This window comes from Myotis nattereri (assembly GCF_964212035.1).
Source record: "Myotis nattereri genome assembly, chromosome: 1".
In the NCBI taxonomy this organism is placed as follows: domain Eukaryota; kingdom Metazoa; phylum Chordata; class Mammalia; order Chiroptera; family Vespertilionidae; genus Myotis; species Myotis nattereri.
This window is the reverse complement of record NC_138075.1, coordinates 167,748,413-167,762,356: the sequence shown is the minus strand read 5'-3', so window position 1 is coordinate 167,762,356 and position 13,944 is coordinate 167,748,413. Positions and strand designations below refer to the sequence as shown.

Below are 13,944 nucleotides of genomic sequence, written 5' to 3'. Positions count from 1 at the left end.
TGGGCTTTTACCATGCTACAAGCCAGCCAGGTCACTTCTACATTAAGGGAGCCCTACCATTACCAGAGTAACAAAAATGGTCAAAGCAATGCATGCAGCAGGGCTCCACAGGTGCAGATCCTCATTGCAGTCAGGTGCCACAGCCTTGAGAAAGTCTCTTTGGGTTCAAACCCTGTGATGTTTCTGAGGCACATGCTCATCCAAGAACTTCCTATTATCATGGAAAGATTAACAACCTTGTTGGGGAAACAGTGGAGTCCCTGGAGACCCACCCTGCCCTTTGCAAACCCACAACCCTGTCATCTGTAACCATTATACCCACACTTTTTCCTTTTGCCCACTTCGCCATGTAAACTTTGTCCTTCTACCCAATATAAACTGCTGGCTTATGGGGAGTAGGCAGAGCAGATTTTCATGGCTGACCTGCTGCTCTCCCATACTGCCTGTATTATTGGAATGAAGGCTTGTATATGCTTTGGCCCTATCTCTGCTTAATTGACTCAAGTAGTGACAGACAGTCCAGACCCATTGGTTGTCCAGTTTCCTTTTCACAACTTACATTTAATCTTTAATCCATTTTGAGTTAAATTTTGTGTGTGGTGTAAGTTGGTGGTCTAGTTCAATTTTTTCGCATGTATTTGTCCAATTTTCCCAACACCATTTATTTGAAGAGACGGTATGTTCTTGCTTCCTTTGTCAAATATTAATTGACCATTAAGGTATGGGTTTATTTCTGTGCTCTCTATTCTGTTCCATTGATTTATATGCCTGTTCTTATGCCAACACCATGCTGTTTTGATTACTATGGCCTTGTAGTATTGAAACTTTGTACTTTTTTCTCAAGCTTGCTGAGGCTATTCAGTGTCTTTTGTGGTTCTATGTAAGTTTTTAGAATATTTGTTCTAGATCTCTGAGATATGCCATTGGTCAAATCATCTTTCCAATAACCCTTATGACAATTGTTTCTTCAGAAAAGTATACATTTATTTATTTCTCATCTTTAGGACTATTTTAAAAAGTGTTTTCAGACAATTTAAAGATGAGCATGTCAAAGTTGTACTACAAATTTTGAACAAGGAAAAAGTCAATTCAAAGATGGTCTCTTGGTAAAAAATATATATATATACACATATATGTATATATATGTGTATATATATATATATATATATATATATATATATATATATATATATATATAATTGTTTGCCTAAGTACTCCAGCAATAGAAGTTTGGTATAAAGTCAATAGACTCTACTCTGGCAGTCAGCTTGGTAGATTGGTGACTAGAAGTTGAATATATTATGGTACCAATGTTTCAAGCTGCCTCCCCACAGTGATCTCTGTCTCCTAGTTCTCAACCCATGTATGGTCCTCTCCCACATGGCACTAGGATTAGCCTGTGTGACCAATGGAATACAGCAGAAGGAGTGGCATGTCAGGAATGACGTAAGGTTATAAAACTTCCATCACTCTCTTTTTGGATCACTTGATCAGGGGATGGTCCTGTTATTGCCGGGTCACTAGTGAGCGCCTGAAGTCCGCAAATAACGATCTGAATGAGTTTGGAAGTAGATCCTCCAGCTTTGCTTGACTGCAGCCTCAACTAAAAACTTGATTGCTATCTTATGAGAGACCATGAGCCAGACTCACCCAGCTAAGTCATTCCCCGATTCCTGATCCTCAGAAATGATGTGAATTAACAAATATTTGTTATTTTAAACTGCTATGCTTAGAGAATAATTTTTAATGTGCCAATAGAAACTGATACATATATATTAAATTATTGATTTTTTTCTACAAAAGCTTCTGGAACTCATGAAAGTATAATTTTAGCAACTAAAATAAACAGAAGAGGATGAAGATTGGGAGGTTATTAGAATATAACAACATTTAGGACTGTTGTGCATTTTTCTTTGCTGTAATTTAGATGCTTTTTTTAATAAACCTTTATTGTTCAGATTATTACAGATGTTCCTCTTCCCCCCCATAGTTCCCTTCCACCCAGTTCCCACCCCACCCCCTGCCCTTACCCCCCCTCACTGTCCTCATCCATAGGTGTATGAGAATTGTCAGTCCACTCCCTTTCTATGCCCCTGCTTCTATTATATTCACCAGTTTATTCTGTTCAGCAGATTTTTTTTATTGACTTAATTTTTAGATTCACTTGTTGATAGATATGTATTTATTGTCACTTTGTTGTTGATAATTTTTATCTTTACCTTTTTCTTCTTCTTCCTCTTCTTAAAGGATACCTTTCAGCATTTCATATAATAACTGGTTTGGTGGTGATGAACTCCTTTAGCTTTTTCTTATCTGTGAAGCTCTCTATCTGACCTTCAATTCTAAATGTTAGCTTTGATGGGTAGAGTAATCTTGGTTGTAGGTTCTTGGTATTCATCACTTTGAATATTTCTTGCCACTCTCTTCTGGCCTGTATAGTTTCTGTTGAGAAATCAGCTGACAGTCATATGGGTACTCCCTTGTAGGTAACTAACTGTTTTTCTCTTGCTGTTTTTAAGATTCTCTCTTTGTCTTTTGCTCTTGGCATTTTAATTATGATGTGTCTTGGTGTGGTCCTCTTTGGATTCCTTTTGTTTGGGGTTCTCTGCGCTTCCTGGACTTGTAAGTCTATTTCTTTCACCAGGTAGGGGAAGTTTTCTGTCATTATTTCTTCAAACAGGTTTTCAATATCTTGCTCTGTCTCTTCTTCTGGCACCCCTGTAATTCGGATGTTGGTATGTTTGAAATTGTCCCAGAAGCTCCTTACACTATCTTCATATTTTGGATTCTTTTTTCTTTTTGCTTTTCAGGATAGGTGTTTTTTGCTTCCTCATATTTCAAATATTTGACTTGATTCTTGGTACCCTCTAGTCTGCTGTTGAATTTCTGTATATTCTTTATTTCAGACAGTGTATGCATAATTTCTGACTGGTCCTTTTCCATTTTTATTTATTTATTTTTTTGGCATTCTCACTAAGATCCTTCAAGGTCTCACTAAGATCCTTGAAGGTCTCACTAAGTTCCTCAGAGGTTTGTAGAAGATTTTTGAGTAACCTTATAACTGTAGTTTTGATCCCTATATCCCATAGTTTGCTTTCCTCCATTCTTTCATTCATGACATGTTTCTTTGTCTCTGCATTTTGGCTGCTTCCCTGTGTTGATAGAGTGGCTTTGTGTGGTAGGTGTCCTATTGGGCCCAGTGGCTCAGCCTCCCCAATCACCTGAGGTGGAAACTTTTGGTGCACCCCTTTGTGGGCTGGGTGCATAGTCTTGTTGTAGTTAATCCTTGATTGCTGCTGGTATCAGTGGGAGGAATTGACCTCCAGGCCAACTGGCTGTGGGGACCAGCTGCAACTACAGTGGGAGAGCTACTGTGCTGGAGACACCCTTATAGGGCAGGACTTGCTTCAGTGGGGCTTTGGTGCTCACTGAGTCTGCCTCTTGAGTGTGTCACTTATGGATGTGAAGAGTTGTACTCTGGTATGGTCTCACTCTGACCACTGGGTACACTAGCTCTTAGATCTCCAAGGAGGTGCATAATCAACCACTGCCTGAGGCCACCCAGCAGGAGCTACAGAGAGATCTGCAGATTCCTCCTCTTTGTTTTGGGTTTAGAAGTGCTCAGATGAGGCCCCATGGTTCTGGATGATAGCCATTTTGTCTTTTAGTTGTAGTTTTGGTGTGGTTGTGGGAGGAGAACTATGCTGCCATCTTAGTTTTCCTCTGGAATTTAGATACTTGTGCAGGGAAAGGAATAGTAATACTGCTACAGAAACAGCATGCATTATATATACACTTTATTGAGTCATCTACTATAGGTGGTTAAGCTGATTTAAACATTTAAGGACTTCTCTTTTTTCTTCCTTCTTTCATTTCATTTAAAAATTAATATTCATGTAGAAACTCATCTAGGACTGACAGTCTGAATTCTAGTTTGCAATGTATAGCAATGAAGAAAACCTACTTTTAATAACACTCAACAATCTTTGGAGACAGACCTAACACATGTCCTGCAAATGTTTGTTTCCAAGACAATGATGATAATGTGTCAATTTCAAACAGGAATCTGTTAGAATGGAGCCGTGTGCCAGTATTTATTGGAAAACTTGAAACAATCATGAATCAAGCATAATGCTCTCCAGGTCCATTCATGTTGTTGCAAATGGTAAGCGTTCCTTTTTTTGGATTAAAAATGGCAGCAGAGTAGGAGGATGCTGCACGGACATGCTTCCAGGAACAAGCTGGAATTACAACTGAAATATGGAAAGGCTCCCTGAATAATTAATGGAAAACTCACAGGAGAGAACCCTGATACCCAAGGACTGAAGGTGGAGTCTGCAAAGAGACTGGTAGAAGGGGCAGAGGCACGAAAGGGCTGGCTTGGCACCCACAAATGGCAAGTGAAGTCCTGGAGAGATATCTCAGCTATGGGGGGAAGCCACTGAGAACTCTAGGATCTAATCCCAAAGCTGGACTCCCCAGCAGACAGCACCAACTGTGGAGGGTACCCACATAACATTTAGCTGTGAAAAGCAGTGGGGTGCTGTCAGCCAGGGAGTGTCAGCTGAGCCACTGGGCCCTATAGGACACCTAGCAGAGAAAGCCACTCTACCAACACAGGGAAGCATAAAAAATGCAGAGACAAAGAAACAGGTCACAAATGACAGGAATGGAGGAAAGCAAATGACTGGAAATAGAGTTCAAAACCACGATTATAAGGTTTTTCAAGAATTTTCTGGAACCCGCTGATAAATTTAGTGAGACCCTGGAGGATATGAAAAAGGACCAACTAGAAATTAAGCATACACTGACTGAAATAAAAAATAATATACAGAGATCCAACAGCAGACAAGAGGATCCCAAGAATCAAGTCAAAGATTTGAAATATGAAGAAACAAAAAATACCCAACCGGAAAAGCAAAAAGAAAAAAGAATCCAAAAATATGAAGATAGTATAAGGAGCCTCTGGGACAACTTCAAGCGTATCAACATCCAAATTATAGGGGTGCCAGAAGATGAGAGAGGGCAAGATATTGAAAACCTATTTGAAGAAATAATGACAGAAAACTTCCCCTACCTGGTGAAAGAAATAGACTTACAAGACCAGGAAGCGCAGAGAACCCCAAACAAAAGGAATCCAAAGAGGACCACACCAAGACACATCATAATTAAAATGCCAAGAGCAAAAGACAAAGAGAGAATCTTAAAAGCAGCAAGAGAAAGAAACTCAGTTACCTACAAGGGAGTACCCATACAACTGTCAGCTGATTTCTCAACAGAAACTATGCAGGCCAGAAGAGAGTGGCAAGAAATATTCAAAGTGATGAATACCAAGAACCTACAACCAAGATTACTTTATCCAGCAAAGCTATTATTCAGAATTGAAGGTCAGATAAGAAAAAGCTAAAGGAGTTCACCACCACCAAACAAGCATTATATGAAATGCTGAAAGGTATTCTTTAAGAAGAGGAAGAAGAAGAAAAAGGTAAAGATAAAAATTATGAACAGCAAATACATATCTATCAACAAGTGAATCTAAAAATCAAGTGAATAAAAAATCTGATGAACAGAAAGAAAAAGAAAGAAAGAAAGTGAAGGGATGGGAAAAATTTTTCCATGCAAATGGAAAAAAAAACAAAGCTGGAGTAGCAATACTCATATCCGACAAAATAGACTTTGAAAGCATCATGCTAAGCGAAATAAGCCAGTCAGAGAAAGATAAATATCATATGATCTCACTCATTTGTGGAATATAATGAACAACATAATCTGATGAACAAAAATAGAGCCAGACAGAAAAAAATATTCTAGAATATAATAGAAGTAATCCTGTTATTTGCAGGTTTTTAATATTTCCTACAACTTTTGTGATATCATACTATGTTAGTACAGTTTTGGTAATATTATTATACTTAAAATCTTTTTATTCTTAAAATATTAATCTTCATTGCATGTAATATTACTATACATCAGATCATTTTTCTTGAATAATTGATGTTTATTGCATGTAACATTATCATATTTAAAATCAGTTTTTCTTGAAATAAAAAGAACTGGAAAAGAAACAATCATGAATCAGTTACCATGAAGATAAGATTTAAAGGAAATTGGCCTGCCCAGCCAGTGTGGCTCAGTGGTTGAGCATCGACCTATGAACCAGAAGGTTATGGCTTAATTCCTGGTCACCACATGCCCAGGTTGCGGTCTCGATCCCATGTGGGGTGTGCAGGAGACAGCCGATCCAAGATTCTCTCTCATCATTGATGTGTATAGTTCTATCTCCCTCTTCCTTCCTCTCTAAAATCAATAAACGTGTATTTTTTTAAAAAAGGAAATTGGCCTGACAGGAAAATATTATCTGATACTATTACATATTTTTAAATAGACTAAAATTTTTATTTTGAGTTTGCTTTTTTAAAACAATTAAGTGTATTTTAAAAATCAATTTAATATTCCCCACATCATTAAAGTCTGTTTTATAGAAATCACAACATAAAAAAAAAAAATCTTAAACAACACAGAAGTACAATAACTTTTTGAAACTTAGAAGAACCCCAAGGAATCTGCAAGAGCAAAATCACAAAATCCTGAAATGGAACACAAATATTTTTCAAGCACTAGGAATCAGTGAACCAAATGTTTTCATTTACATATGAGAAACAAAGGAATAATAATGGTAATATTTCATTGAAGGCTCATATATGTCAAGCATATGCACTCACATAAGCATCCATCCCTACTCTTGATCTCCTCAATCTTGGTTTACACCTTTCTTTAAAAAAAAATCACTTTTTTTTAAATTGATTTGAGAGAGAGAAACATCGATTTATTGTTCTACTATTTATGCATTTACTGATTGCTTCTTGTATGTGTCCTGACTGAAGAGAGAACCTGCAACCTTGACCTATGGGTATCACACTCTAACCAACTGAGCTACCTGGCCAGGGTGAAAATATCACTTTCTAATATATCACATAACTTACATATTAATTATAGTATAATGTTAGGTTAAGTGATTTACCTACTCTCATGCAGCTCAAGCTGGGATTAGAATCTATATCTATTTGAGCAAATTAATTTAGTCAACAAGTATTTGTGCACCTATCATGCATCACAACATAATCCATCTATAGGCCCAATTGCTCCTTATCTTACAAGAAATATAAAATTTGGGGGGAGGGAGAATGATTCTAAAAACTTTTATTGCCTGAGAGCTTATTGAGAATATGAACACATACTAGTGAACTATTTTATTTCAATACAACTTTTAGTCTATGACTCTCTTTCCTAAGTATACTCAAATGTGTGTGGGGGGAAATATCCCTTGCATAATCAGTTCTTTTACCTAAAAGTGTTGTCACGTTCATAGTTAACTTTATGATTAGGAACTGGAATTCAGGCACAGTAAAGACACGTTTGGTTTGTGACTCATGCTATACAGATTGTGGGTGGCTTGGTGCCTCTGGCAGTTCAAACCTGTAATGACAAACAGTTGCTGGAATAATGATTTTTTCCCCCTCACTTGTGAATGCCTTCATCAAATGAATAAGTACACTTAAATAGTCTGTTATGTAGGCTGAATATCACAAAAATAGATTGGGGATTTTGCTGTTAACACACCTTTCCCAGAATTTTCATTAAGTGCTCACATTTAATGAATTACATTTTGATCCCCATTTTCCCCCTATAATTTAATCCCCAAAATCAATTCTATGAAAGGTGCTTGTATATCAAATTGTTAAAAGTACATTTATTTATTTCCTAATTATTTCTTATTTAATTCAGCTAAACTTGGTGAGTTCAGTCTGAGCTTGAGTCATTCATTCCTTTGGTCCCAAAAGATTTATAGAGAATCTAAGAGCACTTCAATAGGCTCTGTCACGCAGTTTAGAGTCTATGAGGGGCGACAGAGAATCACATCAGCAATGATAATCCAGTGCGGTAATGACACCTAAGGGGGAAACACTGCGTGATCTAAGAACACTGAGAATGGTTGAAGAAGGGCATGAAATGACCCTCAGCTAAATGAAGTCGGTCAAGACATCAACAAATGCAAGGAACAGTTTTTCAGGGCAAGACAACAGTTTGTGTAAAGGCGAGTAAAGGAAAGGGAGAATGGTGCATGGGAGGAACAAAGTTCAATATGACTGGAGTGGGGTGAGGGGGTCATGGCTATAGACAAGACCAGAGAGAAACCCAAAGGTCAAGGGCTAGGACACCTACAGACGTGTGAGCCAGGTTGAAAATTTTACACCTCATCCTAGGGCAGTGATGGCGAACCTGTGACACGCGTGTCAGAGGTGACATGCGAACTCATTTTTTTGGTTGATTTTTCTTTGTTAAATGGCATTTAAACATATAAAATAAATATCAAAAATATAAGTCTTTGTTTTACTATGGTTGTAAATATCAAAAAATTTCTATATGTGACACGGCACCAGAGTTAAGTTAGGGCTTTTCAAAATGCTGCTCAAAAGGTTCGCCATCACTGTCCTAGGGCAATGAAGAGCCACACAAGTGTGCAAAGCTGATGTGAGATTTTTGGAGAATGAATTGGAGGCTGGCATACAAGGCTATGGAGGCTAAAGCAAGAGGAGGAATTGAAGATGGGGTGGGAGTATTATCCAAACTGAGGAGAATAAGTGTGACACTGGAAATGGACTTGAAGAGTCAAATGATTTTGGTAGGAAGATATGGGAACATTTCAGACAGAGAGAACATCTTGAATTCTTTAATTTAAGGCTAGTAATTTCCTTTACCAGATAGGAATTAAAAGACTATTGAGATTAAATGGTGATGGAAAAAAATAAAATAAAGACTGTTGGGATGTGTGGCAAACACTGTTGTCAACATGAAAACATTTGTAACCCTCCTCTCTTTGTCACTTTCTGCTACAGGGCCAGGGAAACCAGATTCTTATTTTCCTGGCTTCTCTTTGATCCAGGAGTAGATGTGTGAATATTTTTGTGGTCCAGCCAATACAACGGTATGTAAGAAATGCTTTAATAAAAATTTCGTAACTTATTTTTTACAGTATCCTATTATACATAATTATGAATAATGAACTACAATGCTCGCTGCCTGATGACTATAATCATGTTGCATTCATTTCCCTGATGCGCCTTATGCGCAGGTGCACCATTTCTCTCCACTAATACCAGGAGTGAATATTTTAGCAGCCGATTGCCACGTCATTACTCTTGGACTGACTTGTTTGGTGTGTGCAACAGGAAATATTTTGCTTTCGGAGAACAAGAAAAACAGGTTTATTTGAGTTATGCTTATTAATTTGTTCAGTTATTCAGTATCTGGTAAGTTAATGTTCAAGAAAAAATATTAATTTTTATTAAAATGTTCTATTATTTTATGTTAATGATTACTCATTTATTTCAGCCCTTTGTATTCAGCATGTCTCCATTGAAATAAACCTAAATTTCTATAAAAATTGAAGCTTTTGGACTGGCCGGCATGGCTCAGTGGGTTGAGCGATGACCTATGAACCATGAGGTTGGGGTTCGATTCATGTCAGGGCACATGCCCAGGTTGTGGGCTCGATCCCCAGTGGGAAGCATGCAGAAAGCAGCCAATCAATGATTCTCTCATCATTGATGTTTCTGTCTCTCTTTCCCTTCCTCTCTGAAATCAATAAAAATATATTTTTAAAAAATTGAAGCTTTTTTTTTTGTGGCCCACATAAACTTAAACCTTGTTTATTTGGCCTGTGTTAGACTTTGAGTTTTACATGATTGATTTACAAGATTGATTACAATGATCCAATTTTGAGTTAAATATATTGTGAAACATGACATTTGCAAAATGGCAGATATATTAAGATAATGTCAACATAAGAATCTTATCTACTAAAGAGGGAATACGCAAATTGACCATCACACCATAACAGTCAAGATGGCTGCGCCCACAGCAGAGGCCGAGTTACCGTAATGAGCAATCAGCAGGGACCTGAGGCTGCACCCCCGCCTGGTGGGGCTTGACAGGGGACCTCAAGGCATGCCCCCACACCGACACTGGGTGGGGGACCTCAGGCCACACCCCCGGCCCCAACGCTGGGCCAGGGGACCTGAGGCCATGCCTCCCCCACCCAGCAGAGCTTAACAGGGACCTCAAGGCATGCCACCTGCCCTGCCCCAGACCAGGGAACCTGAGGCTGCGCCCCCCACCTGGTGGGGCTTGACAAGGGACCTCAGGCTGCACCCCCTGCCCACCGGGGCTTGACGGAGGTGGCTAGCCAATACGGGTGGGGCCGGCCGGGTCTGGGTCTCGCGTGATTTTGAAGCACATGTGGGTGGGCGGGGACTTGACTCGGGTTCCCGTGGTGTGCTTCCTCTGACAGGAGGAAGATTTTCATATATATTTTACTAATTTTCTTTCATCCCTGACACTTCTATTATAAAGGGCAAATAGCAATATTAAAATATTTCCTCTAATTAATTCCCTTTTAATGTGCATGAATTTCATGCACCAGGTCACTAGTTATGACAATAAACATGAGATACCACAAATACAGATGTGGTAAAATTTGAACCTGGATGTATGAGTTGACTAGTCAATGTATCAAGTACCATCCTGACATCCTGTTGCGTATAGACAGCAACAAAATGGTAACAACATAATGTCATGAGGAAGCTGAATAGCAACAAGAGTGGGAGAAAAATGTAAGGTCCGTGTGTGTTTGAACTCAAGCTTCTAGCTGAGAATACCATGACAATTATAAGACATGCATAAGTAATGCATCCCTATGCTCACTACAGCATTATTTACAATGGCCAAGATTTGGAAATAGTCCAAGTGTCCATCAATAGATGAGTGGATAAAAAAGCTGTGGTACATTTACACAAAGGAATACTACTCAACCATAAAGAAGGAAATCTGAGTGGGTGTCTCTGCAGAGAGAGGGCAGCCGGACTCCCTGGCCCCGGGCCTCCCACGGCTGGGGCAAGGGGACCATGTCTGCTCCTGATCTGGTGCCTGCCACTCACTCTCAGGAAGAGCTGCCCATGCGGCTGCACCCAAATAGGAGGGCAAGCAGGCGGCGAAGGAGGAGCGGGCCGCCACCAGCGTGGGGCGCGGGGAGAGCCGTTGCTGGAGCCCAAGGCAGCCGTGCAGGGAGGACTCTGGCGCTGCACCTGGCGCACAGGGAGCGGGGGTGGGGGTGGGGGGCTCCGAAGAAAAGCTGCTGCCACTGCCTAAGGAGAACCCTTGGATCAAAAAGCCGCCTCAGCACCTACCCCCACTGGAATCCCTAGAAGCAGAGCTCAGTTCCCCAAAAATTATAAAAGCAGGAAAACTCAAGACCAAGAACCCCAACAAGTGTCAAGAGTGTCATCCACCAAGGAAATAAGAAGCTACAAAATAAAAAAGGAAAAGGGAAATAACAGTGAGAGCAAAGAAACCCGGGAAACAAAACTAGATGGTCCTGGTGAAAATGTGTGAGGATGAAGCTCAGTCAAGTAACCAAGGAAGGAAAGCTGATAAGCACAAGTGGGTACCACTCCACTTAGATGATGTAAGACCAGAGAGTCAAGAAAGACCGGGATCGCCCTAACCGGTTTGGCTCAGTGGATAGAACGTCGGCCTGCGGACTGAAGGGTCCCGGGTTCGATTTTGGTTGCGGGCACATCCCCAGTAGCAGGTGTGCAGGAGGCAGCGGATTGCTGTTTCTCTCTCATCGATGTTTCTAACTCTCTATCCCTCTCCCTTCCTATCTGTAAAAAATCAATAAAATATATTAAAAACAAAAACCAAAAAGACCAGGATCTGGGAACAGCTCAAGATGTCAATCTGAAAAAATAAATCATCACATAACAATAGGAGAAATGATACACAAAGTTGGAGACGTGATAGAGAAAACAGAGATGATCAAGATGAAGTTTCCAGTGCGAGAAGTGAAGGTGTTAACACCCGAGTTTCCTCAAGAGGCCAAGGAAGAGGTCGAGGACGGGAAGAGGACGAGGAAGACGAAATTCTCGATTGAACTTTGATTATTCATATACTTTATCAAGAACATGGTGAAAGGACTGACCAACCATTTCAAACAGAACTTAATACCAATGTGATGTATTACTATGATGATGGTACAGGCATACAGGTATATCCTGTGGAAGAAGCATTGCTCAAAGAGTATATTAAGCGCCAAGTTGAATATTACTTCAGTATAGAAAATTCAGAACGGGACTTCTTTCTTAGGAGCAAGATGGATGAACAAGGTTTCTTGCCTATTTCCCTGATTGCTGGTTTCCACTGTGTTCAGGCTCTCACTACAAACCTTAATCTCATTTTAGAGGCACTGAAAGATAGCACAGAAGTGGAAATTGTGGACAAGAAAATGAGAAAAAGATAGAACCAGGAAAATGGCCAATTCCAGGCCCTCCTCCAAATGGGGTGCCACAAACAGACTTCTCTCAACTGATTGACTGCCCAGAGTTTGTACCAGGCCAAGCCTTTTATTCACATGCAGTCAGGGTAATGATCTACTGAAGCTCTTGGATGTCATTTGATGGGACTATGCAAAGGAATAGGTGACTCACTGAAATGTCATTATAAATATTGCAACAAATCGTGCTGCAGAAATGAAAGCGACCAGAGTTACTTCTTTGCAAGCATGTCTACTCCCAACTCCTGTGGAGGATGTTGTGTCAACACTACAGTGTAGCTAAACACCCAGGTGATGATGATGGTGAGAGACAGACCAGAGGACTGCTGTTGTTTTTATAGGAGCTGCCCATTTGTGTGCAAATAACCTGGGCTGCACGTGCTACTTTTTATTCACAGTGGAAAAGTTAATTTTCATTCTGGAAATATTACAAGATTTGGTCTTTCCCCTTTAGACTTATGCACTTGTGTCCAGATCAATAAAGTAGAAACAGAGAGGCGTGAGTGGCATTTCCCTGATTGTTAGGTCCTTTGCTATTTAATTTGCCCCCCTTTTATGGTGCACTGTATCTCACATGTCATAATATTTCACATGGAATTTAAGATTTATTAATGTGGACACTAAGGGATAAGAAATTTAAGAAATGAAAGTATTTTTTTCACTGTTTAAAATTCCTTTTTTATACACTAGCATGAGGCACCTGCCATCAAAAAAGCACTGATGGACAGTCTCACAGATAATTTTATTTATTGTTTTTTTGATTGCCAGCCCTCTGTGCCTCTAAACCTAGAAAGCAACTTGGGCAAGTGTTTTAAAATTTGAAGAAACATTTTTAAGGTTTTTTAAATAAAGATATGCTGTCTGTATAAGTTAGATTAATATATTGTGTAAATGTGGAGTCCAAGATGACATTTTAACCTGCTCATGAACAAGCATTAGTTGAGTTAGATAAAATAGAAAACACTTCTTCCACAGAGTAGCTAAGATAAGTTAGTCAAGTTGGTGATGCCTGTCCATAAGCGATTTATGCATTATTAATAAAATTATAGGACTAAAAATAAAAAGGAAATCTTACCTTTTGCCATAGCATGGATGGACCTGGAGGACATTGTGCTAAGTGAAATAAGCCAATCAGAGAAAAACAAGTACCACATTATTTCACTCATATGTGGAATCTCATGAACAAAATAAACTAACAAACAAAATAGAAACAGATTCATCAAGAACAGACTGACAGCTGTCAGAGGGGAGTAGGGTTGCAAGGCTGGGTGGAAAATGTGAAGGGATTAAACAAAAAGAAAAAAACTCATATACAGACAAAAATTCATATACCAGAGGGAGAGAGGTGTGTGGTGTAATAGAAGAGGATGTAAGGGAGATAAGAGGTGATGGAAAGGGACTTGATTTGGGGTGGTGAAGGCATAATACAATATACAGTTGCTGTATTACAGAATTGTACACCTGAACCCTATATAATTTTATTAACCAATAAATTCAATTTAAAAAGACATGCATAAGTAAGTAGTAAAAAAGTGGGGGAAATAGGATGAACA

General features: G+C 39.3%; 1 pseudogene across 1 annotated transcript; it reads left to right on the top strand.

The window, feature by feature from the left end:
- Window positions 1-10,964: 10,964 nt before the first annotated feature.
- On the top strand, window positions 10,965-12,495 carry LOC308533109 (la-related protein 1B-like; annotated as a pseudogene). The gene is made up of 3 exons: window positions 10,965-11,164; window positions 11,301-11,499; window positions 11,848-12,495. The product of its transcript is annotated as a la-related protein 1B-like (transcript).
- The last annotated feature ends 1,449 nt before the right edge of the window (window positions 12,496-13,944 follow it).